The sequence below is a fragment of the Hylobates moloch genome, unplaced genomic scaffold, assembly GCF_009828535.3.
Source record: "Hylobates moloch isolate HMO894 unplaced genomic scaffold, HMol_V3 SCAFFOLD_10, whole genome shotgun sequence".
Classification (NCBI taxonomy): Eukaryota; Metazoa; Chordata; class Mammalia; order Primates; family Hylobatidae; genus Hylobates; species Hylobates moloch.
Genome location: NW_026652285.1, coordinates 25,808,481 through 25,825,591, shown reverse-complemented (window position 1 = coordinate 25,825,591; position 17,111 = coordinate 25,808,481). Strand labels below are relative to the sequence as shown.

Genomic DNA, 17,111 nt, shown 5'->3' with positions numbered 1-17,111 from the left:
TGGTACGATCTTGCTCACTGTAACCTCTGCCCCCTGGGTTCAAGTGATTCTCCTGCTTCAGCCTCCCTAGTAGCTGGGATTACAGGTGTGCACCACCACGCCCATCTAGTTTTGTATTTTTAGTAGAGACGGGTTTCACCATGTTGGCCAGGCTGATCTCAAACTCCTGACCTCATGATCTGCCTGCCTCGGCCTCCCAGTGCTGGGATTACAGGCATGAGCCACTGTGCCCAGCCTCGCCCACTTCTTTTTTTTTTTTTTTTTTTTTTGAGACAGAGTTTTGCTCTTGTTGCCCAGGCTAGAGTGCAATGGCACAATCTCAGCTCACCACAACCTCTGCCTCCCAAGTTAAAGAGATTGTCCTGCCTCAGCCTCCGGAGTAGCTGTGATTACAGGCATGTGCCACCAAGGCTGGCTAATTTTTTGTATTTTTAGTAGAGATGGGGTTTCTCCATGTTGGTCAGGCTGGTCTTGAACTCCCGAACTCAGGTGATCCACCCGCCTCGGCCTCCCAAAGTGCTGGGATTACAGGGTGAGCCACCATGCCTGGCCCTCGCCCACTTCTTTTAACACACACTTCCTTTCTTCACACACTTTGGATGTCATGAACCTATGATTCAAACTTAAATCCATCTGATCCCACAGCTTGAGCCATATCTTTGGTCCATCCCCTAGAAAGTTGCTCACGGACAAATAGGAGAGCAAACAGGTCAAGAGAATAAATGTTACAGTACGGATGATGGGAAGCAGGTCACAAACTCAGTTGCCAGAAGTTAAGACTCTCCAAATCTCCATTTCTGGTGAAGGGTTTAATGGGACAATGAGGGCGTGGCCCTGACTAGCCACAGTCCGGCTGGCTGGCTTCTGCCGTGTGTGTATCTGATGGCAGGACAGAACAACCGTGCTTCTGCAGTTGTGTGTGGTGAGGCAGCACCAACCCCAGACCAGTACTTAGCAAGGATCAGTGGAAGCAAATTTCACTCTGCCTGTGGATGCTGTTCTGCATGTCTGCATAAGGCTCGTTCCTGAGTGAAGGTGGCTTAAGAAAGTGGTGGCAGCAGATGTTCAGACCAGTGGTATGAGCAGCCCTCACATGTGTATTCCACAGATGGGGTCTTTAACATTGCCTGGTCCTGTGCCTGCAGTACTTGGATATCCTCTACTCACCTTGAGGCTGGTCTTTTTTTCTTTCTTTCTTTTTTTATTTTTTTTGAGATGGAGTCTTGCCTTGTCGCCCAGGCTGGAGTGCAGTGGCGCAGTCTCGGCTCACTGCAAGCTCCTGGGTTCACGCTATTCTCCTGCCTCAGCTTCTCGAGTAGCTGGGACTACAGTCTCCCGCCACCATGCCCAGCTAATTTTTTGTACTTTTAGTAGAGGCAGAGTTTCACCATGTTAACCAGGATGGTCTCGATCTCCTGACCTCGTGATCCGCCCACCTCGGTCTCCCTTTTTTTTTTTCTTTTGAGATGGAGTCTTGCTCTCTTGCCCAGGCTGGAGTGCAGTGATGCCATCTTGGCTCACTGCAACCTCCGTCTCCTGGATTCAAGTGATTCTCCTGCCTCAGCCTCCCGAGTAGCTGGGACTACAGGCGCACGCCACCATGCCCAGCTAATTTTTATATTTTTAGTAGAGACGGGGTTTCACCATGTTGGCCAGGATGGTCTTGATCTCTTGACCTTGTGGTCTGCCTGCCTTGGCCTCTCAAAGTGCTGGGATTACAGGCGTGAGCCACTGTGCCTGGCCAATTTTTTATTTTTTTGTAGAGATGGGGTCTCCCTATGTTGCCGAGGCTTAATAAACTTATTCTTTCAGAATACTTTTAGAAAAGTTATGAAGATAGTGCAGAGTTTTCTCACAATCTCCCACACATAGTTTTCCCTGTTATTAACATCTTATGTTAGTATGTATTTTACATTAAAGTCCATCCTTTATTTAGATTTCCTTAGATTTTTACCTGATGTCCTTTTGCTGTTCCAGGATCCCATGTTACCTATGTTCATTGTCTCCTTAGGCTCCTCTTGGCTGTGCCGGCTTCTCAGACTTTTCTTGTTTTTGATGACCTTGACAGTTTTGAGGAGTGCTGGGCAAGCATCTAAAGAGGATCTCGGCCAAGCGCAGTGACTCACGCCTGTAATCCCAGCACTTTGGAAGGCCGAGGTGGGTGGATCACTTGAAGTCTGGAGTTCGAGACCAGCCTGGCCAACATGGTGAAGCCTCATCTCTATTAAAAATACAAAAATTAGCCAGGCATGGTGGTACGCACCTGTAATCTCAGCTACTCAGGAGGCTGAGGCACAAGAATCGCTTGAACCAGGAGGCGGAGGTTGCAGTGAGCCAACATCGTGTCACTGTGCTCCAGCCTGGGCTGGGGACAGAATGAGACTCCGTCTCAAAAAAAATAATAAAAAATAAAAAGAATCTCTTCTCAACTGGGATTTGTGCAGTATTTTTCTCTTTTTGACAGTCTTGCTCTGTCACCCAGGCTGGAGTGCAGTGGTGCAATTTCGGCTCAAGCCATTCTCCTCAGCCTCCCAAGTAGCTGGGACTACAGAAATGCACCACCACGCCTGGCTAATTTTTGTAGAGACAAGGTTTCACCGTGATGTCCAGGCTGGTCTCAAACTCCTGAGCTCAAGCGATCTGCTCACCTCGGCTTCCCAAAGTGGTGGGATTACATGCGTGAGCTACCACGCCTGGCTATGTCCAGTGTTTTCTTTTTTAATAATTAGACTGTGCCGAATTTTGGGAAGGAGGACCAGAGAGGTAAAGTGCTATTTCATCACATCATGTCAAGGGTACATACAATCCACAAGCCTTTCCATGACTGATGTCAACCATGATCACTTGGCTGAGGTGATGTGTGTGAGGCTTCTCTGTGAAGTTGTTCTTCCCTTCCCCTTTCCATGTTGCATGCACCCTTTGGAAGAAAGTCACTATGTGTAGCCTACACCTAAGGAACAGGGACTTATGTTCACGTTCCCCTTGTTGAGGGCGGAGTAGCTACATGAGTTACTAAATTATTTTTTCTTTTGTTGTTGTTGTTGTTTTGTTTTTTTGTTTTTTTTGAGACGGAGTCTCACTCTGTCGCCCAGGCTGGAGTGTAGTGGCGCAATCTCGGCTCACTGCAAGCTCCACCTCCCAGGTTCACGCCATTCTCCTGCCTCAGCCTCCCGAGTAGCTGGGACTATAGGCGCACGCCACCACACCCAGCTAATTTTTTTGTATTTTTTTTAGTAGAGATGGGGTTTCTTATTTTTTTTTTTTTTTGAGATGGAGTCTGGTGCTGTCACCCAGGCTGGAGTGCAGTGGTGCAATCTCGGCTCACTGCAAGCTCTGCCTCCTGGGTTCACGCCATTCTCCTGCCTCAGCCTCCTGCACAGCTGGGACTGCAGGCGCCTGCCACCACGCCCGGCTAATTTTTGTATTTTTAGTAGAGACGGGGTTTCACCTTGTTAGGCAGGATGGTCTCGATCTCCTGACCTCGTGATCCGCCCACCTCGGCCTCCCAAAGTGCTGGGATTACAGGCGTGAGCCACCATGCCTGCCCTGAGATGGGGTTTCACCATGTTAGCCAGGATGGTCTCAAGTTCCTGACCTCGTGATCCACCCGTGTCGGCCTCCCAAAGTGCTGGGATTACAGGCGTGAGCCACTGCGCCCGGCCTATTCTCCCCCATTTATTTGTTCAATTATTTATATCAGTATGGACTCCAGGATATTTATTTTACACTTTGGTTTATAATCCAGCGATAAGGCTGGGCACAGTGGCTCATGTTTGTATTCTCAGCACTTGGGGAAGCCAAGATGGGCGTATCACCTGAGGCCAAGAGTTTGAGACCAGCCTAGCCAACATGGTGAAACCCTATCTCTACTAAAAATACAAAAATTAGCTGGGTATGATAGTGCATGCTTATAATCCTAGCTACTCTGGTACCTGAGGCAGGGGAATGGTTTGAAGCAGGGAGGTGGAGGTTGCAGTGAGCGGAGATCCTGCCACTGCACCCCAGCCTAGGCAACAGAGTGAGACTTTGTCTCAAAAATAAATACATAAATAATCCAGTGTTACTTTGTTTTATTGCCCAAAATGTTTCAGCTTTGCCCATTGGTTGCTCTTTTAGCCTCCTTTGACCTGCTCAGTCATTGTGAGGATTTTTGTTTTTGTTTTTTGGTTACTTCTTTACTTTTTGGCACTGCCAGATTTTTGGAGACAGACTCTGTCCCCCAGGCTGGAGTGCAGCCGCACGATCTCGGCTTACTGCAGCCTCTGCCTCCCAGATTCATGCAATTCTTGTGCCTCAACCTCCTGAGTAGCTGGGATTACAGGTGCACGCTACCATTTCTGGCTAATTTTTGTATTTTTAGTAGAGACGAGGTTTCCCCATGTTGGCCAGGCTGGTTTTGAACTCCTGACCTCAAGTGATCCACTTGCCTCGGCCTTCCAAAGTGCTGGGGTTACAGGCATGAGCCACCGCGCCCAGCCCCAGGCTTACTTTGTGTATTTCGTGCCAGAGTCGTAGATTCAGCTGGCTCTCGAAGGCCACTGCCTTTTTAGCAAATGTTTTCTCTCAGCTATGTTGACATAGAGTGATGTGGATGCCTTGAGTTATTTCTTCTCTTGATGTTTAGTCATAGTTACTGAAGACCCTGGAGTTGGGAAAGGTAGAGGTGGACCTGGGAAATCTACCCCGCGAGAATCAACTGCAGTCCTGGGAGTTAATCCCAGTAGCTGGCTGTTGTTCTTCTACTCACACGTTCATACTGCTCTTACCCCTGCCTGTTGCTATGACTGATCCAAAAAATGGTCTGCTTTGGTCTTTCCTTTGGAATTTACCTATGGAGTTGGGAAGATGAGGTATGTGTATATAATCGTTCTCTATTTCAGGTGCTAAGTTCTCCAGCTAAACCTTCCTGGACTCTGGGTCTTGTAAGAGATTCCACATGGTCCGGGCCAGTCAGTGTCTTTTGCTGCCCTTCCAAAATGGACTGCCCCCATGGGACGGTTTGTGGCTGTTGGCGGGCTCAGGGTAGGCTGTCACTTTGTGCAATGATCCTGAATCATTGAACAGCTGAAATCCTTCCGTTGTACTGTCATCTCTCTGAAAATGTGTAACTTGAGCCCTGCTGGAAACACTAACTTGGGATCTTAACAGGAGTTGGTTTACAAGCCTCTTGCCTTCTATTCATAGCTCCATGTATGTCCCCTTCAGGTGGCTGTCAGAGGCATTCCAGGCGTGGAGGAGGGTGTGGGTGGCCTCCCTAACCCTGGCTGCTCTCCTAGACATCAGATTGCTCTCTGAGCTGCTCAGACAGCATGGTGATTAATGACGCCAGTTTCCAAACCTCTAGCATTTGCAGCCTGGTTTTTAAAAGGAACTCTGCTTTCTTTGTCAGCTGCTCTATTCCTGTCCCCTCCCCCTCTCCACAACTGAACTGCTTCTTCCCTTTCCTGAAAGAGGCTTTGAGATGGAAGGAAGAGCATTTGGGCTTGAAGATGCTTTGTGGGCTGGGCGCGGTGGCTCATGCCTGTAATCTCAGTACTTTGAGAGGCCAAGGCGGGGGCATTGCTTGAGCGCAGGAGTTTGAGATCAGCCTGGGCAACATGATGAAACCCCATCTCTACCAAAAAAAACCAAGATGCTTTGTGTTAATGGGGCTTTTTTTTTTTTTAAGAGGTTATGGTTTGCATGGTTGGGGCCTTCACCCCATGCAGATTTATTGGATGGTGATGGTTTCTCCCCTCCATTTTTGTGGTTTTGGGAGCTAGTCTCCAGAGGATACAAGATTGGGGTTGTTGACAGGACACTGAGTATCTTCTAGGAAACTGGGGAAAGACGTCCTCTTCAACATTCTCTCCAAATGAGAGATGCTGAAGAATGGAGTCCCGGGAAACTGGAGGTAAGAGGAACGTGTGAATGTTGTCTGAAAGATGAAGTGAGGAGTCCGCCTTCTTCACAGGGAAGTGAAGGCGCAGGGGCTTCCCTGCTGCAGAACATGTACTGAATGCTTCCCCATGCCAGGCCCTTTGCTGAGACTCTCACATGCATCATCTTCCTGGCAGTCCTGGAGACGGGTGGTACTGGTCTCTCCATTTTACATGTGAGGAAATGGGTTCAGTGACAACACCAGAACACCCTAGTAAGTGGTGCCTCCAGAACTTGAACTGAAGTTCAAGTTGTCTGACTCCAGCACTTGTGCTCTTAAGCCCTGTGCAGTAGGGATGGAGGAAGTCCTCCCTGGGGAAGTGAGGCAGCTCCTCAGCTGCTCTGTGGCTCTGTTAGGGGACCTGAGCCGTCTGGCAGATGAATGCGGATTTAAGCCCTCAACTTCCCCCGTTCACTTGCCACGTGTAAGCAGGCAGTACCTCTCCTATGCGCAGTTCACCGTATCTGTGCTCACCTACTATGGGTCAGGCTTGCTGTTATGTGCTGTTAACACAAAGGAAACCCATTGTCCAGCCTTTGAGAATTTTGTAATGTGGTTGTTTTCATCTGCAACAGTGCCTTTAATTTCTCTTGCTTTCTCACTCACAACCCTCAATCCCCCAAGTTCTCCAACCCCTTGCCACCTACACTAGTCTTACGAACATTTGGGGCCATGGAAGCAGAAGTGTGATTCACTCATTGAATCTTGTTTAGACCTATTCATTGCTTGATTTCTTCACTGGGCACCACTCTACAGTTTGTTCAGCAAAAATTAAGAAAGATGCCAGACACAGTGGCTCATGCCTGTAATCGCAGCACTTTGGGAGGCTGAAGCAGGTGGATCACTTGAGCCCAGGAGTCTGAGACCAGCCTGGGCAACATGGCGAAACCCCATCTCTACAAAAAATAGAAAAATTAGCTGTGCATGGTGGCATGCGCCTGTAGTCTTAGCTACTCGGGAGGCTGAGGTAGGAGGATTGCTTGAGCCCAGGAAGTCAAGGTAGCAGTAAGCTATGATTGTGTCACTGCACTCCAACCTGGGCAGCAGAGCAAGACCCTGTCTCAAAAATGTATATAGAAAAAGAGCTGGGTGCAGTGGCTCATGCCTGTAATCCCAACACTTTGGGAGGCTGAAGCAGGCAGATCACTTGAGGTTAGGAGTTCGAGACCAGCCTGGCCAACATGGTGAACCCTCATCTCTACTAAAAATACAAAAATACAAGCTGGGTATGGTGGTACACACCTGGAATCCCAGCTACTCAGGAGGCAGAAGCACGAGAATCGCTTGAACCCAGGAGGCAGAGGTTGTAGTGAGCCCAGATTGTGCCACTGCACTCCAGCCTGGGTGACAGAGCAAGACTCCATCTCAGAGAAAAGAAAAAAAAAATATATATATATATATGTGTGTATGTATTCTAAAATGTTGTTCTTTGGTGCCCAGGCTTCTGAGAATAGCCATCATCCCTCAGGTCTCCCACCGAGAACTTTGACGTTTTTCTTGTTGGTTGCATAGCCTGTGACCACGGTGTGTGTGGTGTCTGAACAGGAGGCATTTGGCTTGCTGGTTCTCTTTTCCCCCACTTTCCTCTCAAACATGACCTCTGCTCTGTGTTTAGGAGCTGAAGGCAAAACAAGGGGGCAGTGATTTAAACTGGCTTTCTTTTGTTTTCTGTTATTTGTAAGGGCGGGAAGGGTTTTGGAGAGGTGTCCGCTGGTGTGAGTGGCTGGATGAACAGGTGCTGCTTCTGATCCTGACTTTCAACAGAGGTTTTTGGAGTCTTTCTGGGCCTAGGGCAGCAGCAGAAGTGGCAGCTGTCCTGGCTGGTGCTTCTGACCCCTGCAGAGCCCCTTTTGATATGGGGGAAAGACGGGCCCTGCATTGATGAGATTCCAGTGAGAAATGTCCTAGCTAAATAGTAACTGCCTGAGCAAATGAAATACAGGATAGTTGTGAGGATTGTGGATCAACAGGAATCCTGCATCTGTCTATCCTGACTGGCTTCCATTTGACTCATGCCCTATTCCAGGACAGCAGCAGGGCAGGTTGGGGCCAGAAGAACCTTTGCCTTGGATGGCACTCTTCCTAGCATCCCGCCTGGCATTGGCAGGTGAAGAACTGACTGATGGCGTGTGAGCCACCATACAGCCATGTTATCATCCCTACCAAGCCCTGTGGCTGGGACATGTGTGTGGTTCTGGGCTGCAGAAAGATTCCAAGTTGAGCTTTTGCTTGAGGCTTGAGAGAGCAGCCCTAGACAGGAGTAGAGAATCTGGCACAGCCTGGATCACAAGGTCAGGAAATCGAGACCATCCTGGCTAACATGGTGAAACCTCATCTCTACTAAAAAATACAAAAAATTAGCCAGATGTGGTGGCACGCGTATGTAGTCCTACCTACTCGGGAGGCTGAGGCAGAATTGCTTGAACCTGGGAGCTGGAGGTTGCAGTGAGCCGAGATCGCGCCACTGTACTCCAGCCTGGGTAACAGAGCGAGACTCCGTCTCAAAAAATAATAATAATAATAATCTGCCACAACCTTGCTGACTGAGGTGTGCTGTTAGACACTGGGCCCTCTTAGGGAGAACAGTCTCTCAGGAATGTCAGCGTTAGGGCCTGGCCCCCCTGGTGCCTTTTGGAATCGGTAGGCTGGCCGAGAGCCTTGCCTGGTGCAGCTGCAGGCAGTGCCTTGTCTGTGGGCCTTCCTTGCTACCTGTCTCCTCTGTTGGCCAGTAGGGCCAATGACTGAGAGTTGTTGAGCTGCCCATGAAGCCTGGGGCCCTTCTGTGGACAGCACTGGCCGACCACACTGGCCAAGCTGTGCCAGCAGATCCATGGAGATGTCCTCCCACCCCAATAGTCTTCCTCCCTGTGGGTGCAGAAAGAGGGAGTGGATGCTGGAGGTTTCCATCCAGCCCTGACTGCTCCTCTCTGAGCCTCTCCAGAGAACCCATCTGTCATTGAGAGCTGGGAAGACAGCTCAGGGATCAGGGAAGGATTTCATGGTGTTCTGCTGGGGTAGAGTCCTGGAAAGCTAAGGGTCTGTCCCTCAGGGGTGTCTTCCACCTGAGTGAGCTTGGCATCTGTCCTGAGTGATACAAGACTTCCCACACAAGGGAAAGGGCTGCAAGAGCCAGCTGTGCTCTGTCCTGGCTGACTTCGGCAAAGTCCCAGGCTCAGTCTGCACAGTGTTTATTAAAGATCACTTGGTAATGCGTATCCAGGCTTTAAGCCTCTTGACGCCTCTGCACGCTGGCCCCTTTTGCAGGTATTGGTGGAGCTGGTGGCTGCACTCGGGGCTCTGGTGGATCCCATGAGGGCCTGATTGTGGTGTGGAAGTCTAGGCACTAAGCCTCAGAAATCTTATTGAAAAAAGAATGAAATGAAACCAATCCCAGTTAAGGGAGGTGAGGGTGCTTTCCCCGTGGTAGGGGACCCAGCTCACCTTGAGTGCCCCTCTGGGATGATTTATTTCCCTTTCCCCTGGAAAAAGGGTCATCTTCCTGTGGCTGTGGAAAGGCAGCACCTTCCTCCCTACTGCTGCCTCCCCCAAGTCTAGGTTTAAGAGCTGGACCTCCTGAAGGTGGGAGGTGGAGCCCACCCTGTTCCAACACCCCCCATTGGGATTCGGCTAGATCTCACCCTGGGCTCTTAAGCTTCTGGCTTCCAGGGCCAGGGCCAAGCTTCCCCTGTTAGACTCTTAGGTAAGACACGGGCCCTGTGTGAAGCAGTTCCATAGTCCTGGTCACACAGAGGACACCCTTCTCTTTGATTCCGTCCCCCAACCCCTAAACCCCCCTTCTGCAGATATACTCTGGACTAGCTGGGGAGTGCAGAATATCATACTGTTATAACCTCTTTCTCCCCATCGAAAAGACATAAATATCAGTTTCTCTTTATTATTGTGAAGCTTTAAACCACTTGAAAATCCTTTAGCCCACAGTTAAGCCCAAACACTAAATACATCCTTAATATATATGCAGGAATCTTATTTTTTATGAGGAATCCCATTGTCTTGCACCTTATTTGTGTTTAACATTTGGGCATCTTTGTTCTCCTTTGGTCTTTTCCAATTCAGGTATCATGTTTTTTATTGTCCTTTTTTTTTGAGACAGAGTCTCGCTCAGTCACCAGGCTGGAGTGCAGTGGCACGATCTCGGCTCACTGCAACCTCCGCCTCCCGGGTTCAGGCGATTCTCCTGCCTCAGCCTCCCGAATAGCTGGGACTACAGGTAGGCGCCACCACGCCCAGCTAATTTTTGTATTTTTAGTAGAGACGGGGTTTCACCATGTTGGCCGGGATGGTCTCGATCTCTTGACCTCGTGATCCACCCACCTCAGCCTCCCAAAGCGCTGGGATTATAGGCGTGAGCCACCGTGCCCAGCCCTTGATTGTCTTTAATATTATTTTCTTCATACTAAAGAGGCAGAAAATATTTTATATACAGAGGAGCTAGATTGCATTCATATCGTTTTCAAGTTTTAATTTTTCATGATTATATGCAAAATTCTATACCAGCAGCATTTTTTTTACCTTTTTATTGACATGTGACTTTAATAGTTTACAAATTGTAAATACAGCTCGATGGGTTTTTATATGATTATACACTCATGTATTTACCTCTCAAATCAAGATATAAAACTCTTCCATCCAGCAGTGTGCTTTTTTTTTTTTTTTTTTTTTGAGATGGTGTCTCGCTCTGTTGTCCAGGCTGGAGTGCAATGGTGCGATCTTGGCTCACCACAACCTCTGCCTCCTGGATTCAAGTGATTCTCCTGCCTCAGCCTCCCAAGTAGCTGGGATTACAGGTGCCAGCCACCACGCCCAGCTAATTTTTGTATTTTTAGTAGAGTCGGGGTTTCACCAGGTTGGACAGGCTGGTCTCCAACTCCTGACCTCTGGTGATCCACCCACCTCGGCCTCCCAAAGTGCTGGGATTACAGGCATGAGCCACCTCGCCTGGCAGCAATGTGCTTTTTTCAGTTTGATAGAAACTCATTTTTCCCTAGCTAAAAGCTACATTTTTAAAAAACATGCATAGAAGGTCGCAGTCCCTGTTATTTTTAGTAACAGGGGTTATGGTAATGAGATTGTTAATATTCTGGGGGTTTTCTTTCTATCTCTAATAGGAGAGCCTTGCTTGAGTTATGAGTCTTGGGCAGGCTTGGGCTCTGCCACCAGCTGGCTGTGTGACCCTAGGCAGGTCACTTCCCCTCACCTTCATTTTTTTTCTCTAATTGTCAACAGTAGGATGGGGTCTTTAAGGCCCTTTTGGGCTCTGACTGCCAATTCTAGCCTCTAGAGTAATAAACCTGCCACTTGTTGAAAGCTCACCTTCAACCTGATACTGTGGTGAATTGTTTCACTTGATCTGAACTACCCCATGCAATTAGTATTAAAGAATGCCCATTTTTAGATAAGGAACTGAAGCTGATAATGATCACTTGTGTGACTTGGCCAAGGTCACACGGCTAATAAACGGTGGAGTGGAGCTTGAACCAAACCCGGCTCAGCCTCCCAAGTCCTAACCTGCTAGCTACGCTGGGGAAGGTGTGTGGGTACCTCATGTGGATCGTGGCTGGCGTTGCTTCAGATTCTTCTTTCCTCTGGGTCTGCAACCAGCTAGAAGCCTGGATAGTCCTGCTGTGAGTCTGTCCTCTGTTTCTGTGTGCTGGCAGTGGTTTTCCCTTTTGAGGAAGAGCTGTGTTCTTGAGCCTATGGGTAAATCATCTCCCCAACTAATCGGAGCCTCGGAAGCATTTGCAAAGCCCTGGCTCCAGTTGGCTTTTAAATCAAATGTCTTCCACTTTAGCCTTTGAACCGAGTTACCTCCTCCTGTGTCCCTTGCTCCCTTTTCTTTAACAACTCCTTTCTGCTGTTGTTTTTTTGGTTTTGTTTTGTTGGACTCTTGTTTAAATATTCAGGAATGCCTTTTTCCGGGGTAAAATGTAGCTGAAGAGTCACTGGTCAGAAGCACCTCCAGGGGACCCTGGGCGGGGTCACTTGGTTCTCAGGCCACCCAGCTAACCTTGAGTGAGCTAGTCTCTACACCCCCCCCCGGTCAACAGTCCGATTGGTTTCCCTAATCAGCTTGCTCTCCAGGCTGTGCCAGGACTCTCAGCTAGAGGAAGTCTCTAAAGCAAACAGGAAGCACAAGAGACACTCATCAGCTGGAATTGCTCATCCTTTTACTAGGAAGGACAAAACATATGAAGTGGGTGACTTCGTGGTTTAGAGGAGAGAAAGGTGAAACTTTCGAAGGGAGGTTAGGGGGAGGAATTGCAGCAGCATCTAGTGTCTTGGAGAAGGCTCCAGTTGCTGAGTGAAGCTGAAGACCCCTCCCACATTCATGGACTTACACGTGCACACTTATGAGTTGTGCACAGCACTGATCGGGGGTGCCTTTCTGTCTCTTAGATTTCTCCCTCCTTCCTATATCAACCGTAGCTCTTGTGCTTCGATCAACTGCTTAAAATCACTGGGAACTTATTTTTAAAATACTGATTTCTGGACTCCACCTCTAGAGATTCTAATTCAGTTGGTCAGGGTATTTTCTAAAGGCCCTGGGTGATTCTGGTGAAAAAGAGTTTGACTGGAGGCTGAAATAGAAGGATCGCTTGAGCCTGGGAGGTCAAGGCTGCAGTGAACCATGATTGCACCACTGCTTTAGCCTGGGCAACAGTGAGACTCTATCTCAAAAAAAAAAAAAAAAAAATTACAGGTGGCTCACACCTGTAATCCCAGCACTTTTGGAGGTTGAGGCAGATGGATCACTTGAGGCCAGGAGTTTGATACCAGCCTGGCCAACGTGGTGAAACCCTGTCGCTACAAAAAATACACAAAAATTTAGCCAGGTATAATGACGTATACCTATAGTTCCAGCTACTCCTAGAAGCTGAGGCATTAGAATCGCTTGAGCCTGGGTGGCAGAGGTTGCAGTGAGCAGAGATCATGCCACTGCACTCCAGCCTGGGTGACAGAGTGAGATTCTGTCTCAAAAAAAAAAAAAAAAAAAGAATTCGAGACCCACTGACCTGTAGTGTCCAGAGCACAGGGAACCCCGGAGCAGGGAAGAACAGTGTCCCATTTTCCTTTCTCTGTCTCTCCCATCCTTGGCCCAGAAGTGCCTGTGCACAGGGCCGGGGTGTTTAGGAGCTTAGATCCCTTCTGCCCTTTCATGTGCATTGTATTAATAGGAAAATAGTGTGACTCCAAGTCCTTATACATTCTCTCCCCTTTCCTGTGGAAGACATGAGGTTGGGACTGGTGCTTGTTCTTAGTGGCCTCTGAACAAGCCAGGGTTCTGATTTGGATGTTGGGTCCATGGCAAGGAGAATCTTTCTCCCTAGATCTGAAGCTCCAGCACTGCCATCGTACTCGTGAAAAAAAGCCAACTTTTTTTTTTTTTTTTTTTTGAGACAGAGTCTCACTCTTTTGCCCCAAGCTGGAGTGCAATGGCACGATCTCAGCTCACTGCAATCTCTGCTTCCTGGGTTCAGGCAATTCTTGTGCCTCAGCCTCCCAAGTAGCTGGGATTACAGGTGTGTACTACCACGTTGGCTAATTAAAAAAAATCAACTTTGACTGTAACTTTAGCTCTTATGGAGAATTTGATTTTTGTCTCCAAGACGACTTTGAAAACCATGTCAGTTTTGGTTATAATTCCATCACCTGGACTGCACAAGTGGATAATTTTTGCCAGGGGTTCAAAAGGAAAGATTGCCAGTAAGACACCCATTCCTGGGAAGCAGGACAGCTCAGTGAATGCATTCACCTTTACTACCTACTATGTCTTCAGTTTCCCAGGCTTGGGAGGAGAGGGTATAATGTTTCCTGGAGCTCTCGGTCTGGCCTTCCCCTGGCTTAGACACCCTCATACCTCCGTGCGCCCTTCCTAGCAAAATTGGCTTCCTTGGGCTTTATTGACTGCAAAGGTTAGACACCACTGCTCATTTGATCACCAAGCAGGGCCAGGAAAACCACGAGGCAACAGACCATAAAAAGTGCTGGGTGTGCCTGCTCAGGTATCTCTGGAAGGCAGGATCAGTGACCAGGCAGAACATGTCACCAGCTAGTTTATGCCAGGGAGAGCCTGTCTTAGTCCATTGGGATGGCCAGAGTCTGTTCACCAATAGTCTTGGAGAAAGTGTTACAAATAACCGTGTCAGTACTCTTAGCTACTGTTTACTCAACATGATGTGTGTGAGACAGCTGGCAAACACTGCCATTAACCCTGGTGTGCCCCATATTAGTGATGAGAACGCTGAGGCTCAGCTCAGGTGGCTTCTACAAAGTGATTCAGAAGTGGCAGGAGACAGTCATATCTGTGGTGCCGAAAGCCAGTGCCTGTGCTCACTCTTCTGCCAGATGCTCTAGCCCTGGCTGTGCTTCAGTGGCACCTGCAGATGCTGGGCTCTGCACCAAACCTTCATGGGAATCTCGAGGGGCTGGCTGCACAGATGACTTCAATGTACAGACACCGTTGAGAACCACTGCAGGAGAGTTATTTGTCTCCCCTCTGGCTTGTTTTTAAAGATCACATTCTGTCCCTCTAACCCTGTGGTTTGGTAGTGACAAGACTTAGATCTGTTACCTGTATTTCTCTCGACCTGTAGGTGCTGGTTACTCCCCAGCCCGGTACCCTAAGCACCAGCTGCTTTGGTTTTTTTGGAATCAGAGACTTGGTTTTCTATTACCATCTCCCAGTCCATTCATACCTCCTCCTCCAGTGCCCCAGCCACAGACTGTTGCTCAGCCAAGACTCTGTGTCACGTGGATTCATGGTAATAACCAACTTGTAATTCCACTGTGGTTTTCCCTCTGTTGCTGTCGCCCTGCCTGACTCTGGGCGGCTCCTCCAACTGTTGAGGGCACTCAGAAACTGCAAGATTACTGTGACTGTTGCTAGAGCCAGCTAGAGCTAGACCTTCCTGGACCAGCAAAGTTGCTGCCACAAAAAAGAGAGTTTCATTCACCTAGCGGCCCTAAACCAAACATAGGGCAGGCACTGCCTCCGTTGTTCTTCCACAGCAGGGAGGATGGCATCGTGTCCGTGGTGGGTCTGGGGGGGTTCTGTCACCTGTAAGCTGGGTGACCATGAGCAGGACATTTAATATATGCATGTTAAATTATCTATCTGAAAAATGGAGGTTGTCGTAAAGCTTGAAGGAGATAATGGTTGTGCAATTGGGAAGCTGAGGCGGGAGGGTTGCTTAAGGCCAGGAGTTGAAGACCAGCCTGGACAACACAGTGAGACTCCATCTCTGCAAAAAAAAAAAAAGAAAGAAAGAAAATTTTAATTAGCTGGGTGTGGTGGTGTATACCTGCTGGGAGGCTGAGGCAGTAGGGTCTTGGAAGCTGCAGTGAGCTGTGATCACACCACTGCACTCCAGCCTGGGCAACACAGTGAGACCTTGTTTCTTTAAAAAAAAAAAAATTATTTCCTTCAGTCAGCACTCTGAGTTCCTAGTATGCACATAGGCACTGTGAGGAAGGCACCTCTAAGAAGCAGAAAGCACAGACCTTGTCTCTTCATTGACTGGGGTGAAATGAGAAAGCGTCTTAAACTATGAAATATTGAAATGGCATAACTTTGAAATATTTACATAGTATTTCTGGTTGCTGATTGAGACCCACCACCCCGTACTTCCTTTCTTGTACTTTTGGGGAAGAGGTGGGCCCCATTTCAAACCTCTTTTCCTTTGGTTCTGTCCAGAAAGGAAACTGTTGTTTCTGGCTAGTGAATCATTCTTCCTGAAGCTCACTTTTTAAATGGGTTGCTGGGAGAACTTGGATGTGGAAAACGATTTGAGGTTGAACAAAACAACCCTTTGCTGTCAGCTTCTTGCATGAGTGTGGACCATTTGCTTCCCACAGACACCTCCTGTTCATCCACATTGCTGTCCCTTGACCATGAGGGAATGTACTTCCCTTGCTCAGGGGCAGATCAGGGCTTTCCCTGGGATCTTAGACTCCATTATGCAAAGGGCAGCCTAATAAAAACCTTTTCTTTCCAACCCAGGTTCAAACACTGAACAGTGTTCAGTACTTACTACCTACTCACAGGACCTGTTTGTAAAACATTCTGTATATATCCTGATGTCTGTTGACATCAGATGTATATGTCTGATGAAGACATCCACTTATGTCTTCTAGAGGCTTCTAGAGATAGGCTCCTTATGTGTCTGCAATTCCAAAACTTACCAAAAACAAAAAGTTGAGCCTCTGAAGCTGTCACTAACCAATTGATTCAGATGTCGAGGCTGGAACACCAGCTGTTGGGGGTGCAGGACTTGGTCTCTGCCCTCCCACATCTCCTGCCTCTTCTGTCCATCACCCCATCTCTGCCAGTAGAGAATGGAACTGAGGTCTCTATTGAAAAGGGGAAAGTTGGTAGCTGTGCTGACTGCGGCAGAGCTCTGACTTTGGTTTGTGTTTCTGTGTGTGTTTGTTTCGGTGTGTGTTTTGTTTTGGTGTCTGTTTTGGTGTGTATTTCTGTGTGTGTTTTGGCATGTGTTTCTGTGTGTGTGTGTTTCAGTGTGTATTTGTTTCGGTGTGTGTGTGTGTGTGTATCGGTGTGTGTTTCGCTATGTGTTTGTTTCTGTGTGTGTTTTGTTTTTTAATGGGTGGGAGATTTTGTCCCATCAAAAATGAGAGAACTAGGGAAGAAGGCTCAGGATGAGAGAGTGAAACATTACTTTGATTCTGGTGCACAGAGGCACACAATCCAGCCCTAGACTGAAAGTCAGTCAGTCCTTCTGAAGGTGGCAGGAGAAAAATGGCTATGTTAATAACAACTTGTGCTGGCCAGGCCCTGGTCCCTGAATGCCCACGAGGTTGGCCAAGCACCTTCTCCGAGGAGCTTTCTACCAGGACCTCCTGGGCCCCTGTCTGCCTCACCACTGTGGTCCTGGCTACCAGACTGGAACTTCATTGTTGATCTAAATCCTAGTATCTTCCTGAGCTTTTTTTTTTTTTTTTAATTTTGCCCCAAGAGCCTGTTGACTTAACTGTCACCAAGCTGTCACACATTGATTCATCACCTGTGTGTGTTTATTTGTAGGTGAATGTACATATTTGGGATCCAGAAGTCAATGTGTTTGCTCAGAACCATGAGCCTGAAGTTGGGAGACCATTCTCCTGTTTACGGCTCAGATGGTGGTAGAGCCAGTAGACGTCTAGTGTAGCCCAGTGA

At 48.2% G+C, this 17,111-nt stretch overlaps 1 protein-coding gene across 1 annotated transcript in view; it reads left to right on the top strand.

Annotated features, from left to right (window-relative positions):
• The window catches only part of RAB5C (RAB5C, member RAS oncogene family), a 29,345-nt gene that overhangs the window by 6,605 nt on the left and 5,629 nt on the right, over window positions 1-17,111 (top strand). The gene's annotated exons all lie outside the window — the stretch shown is intronic.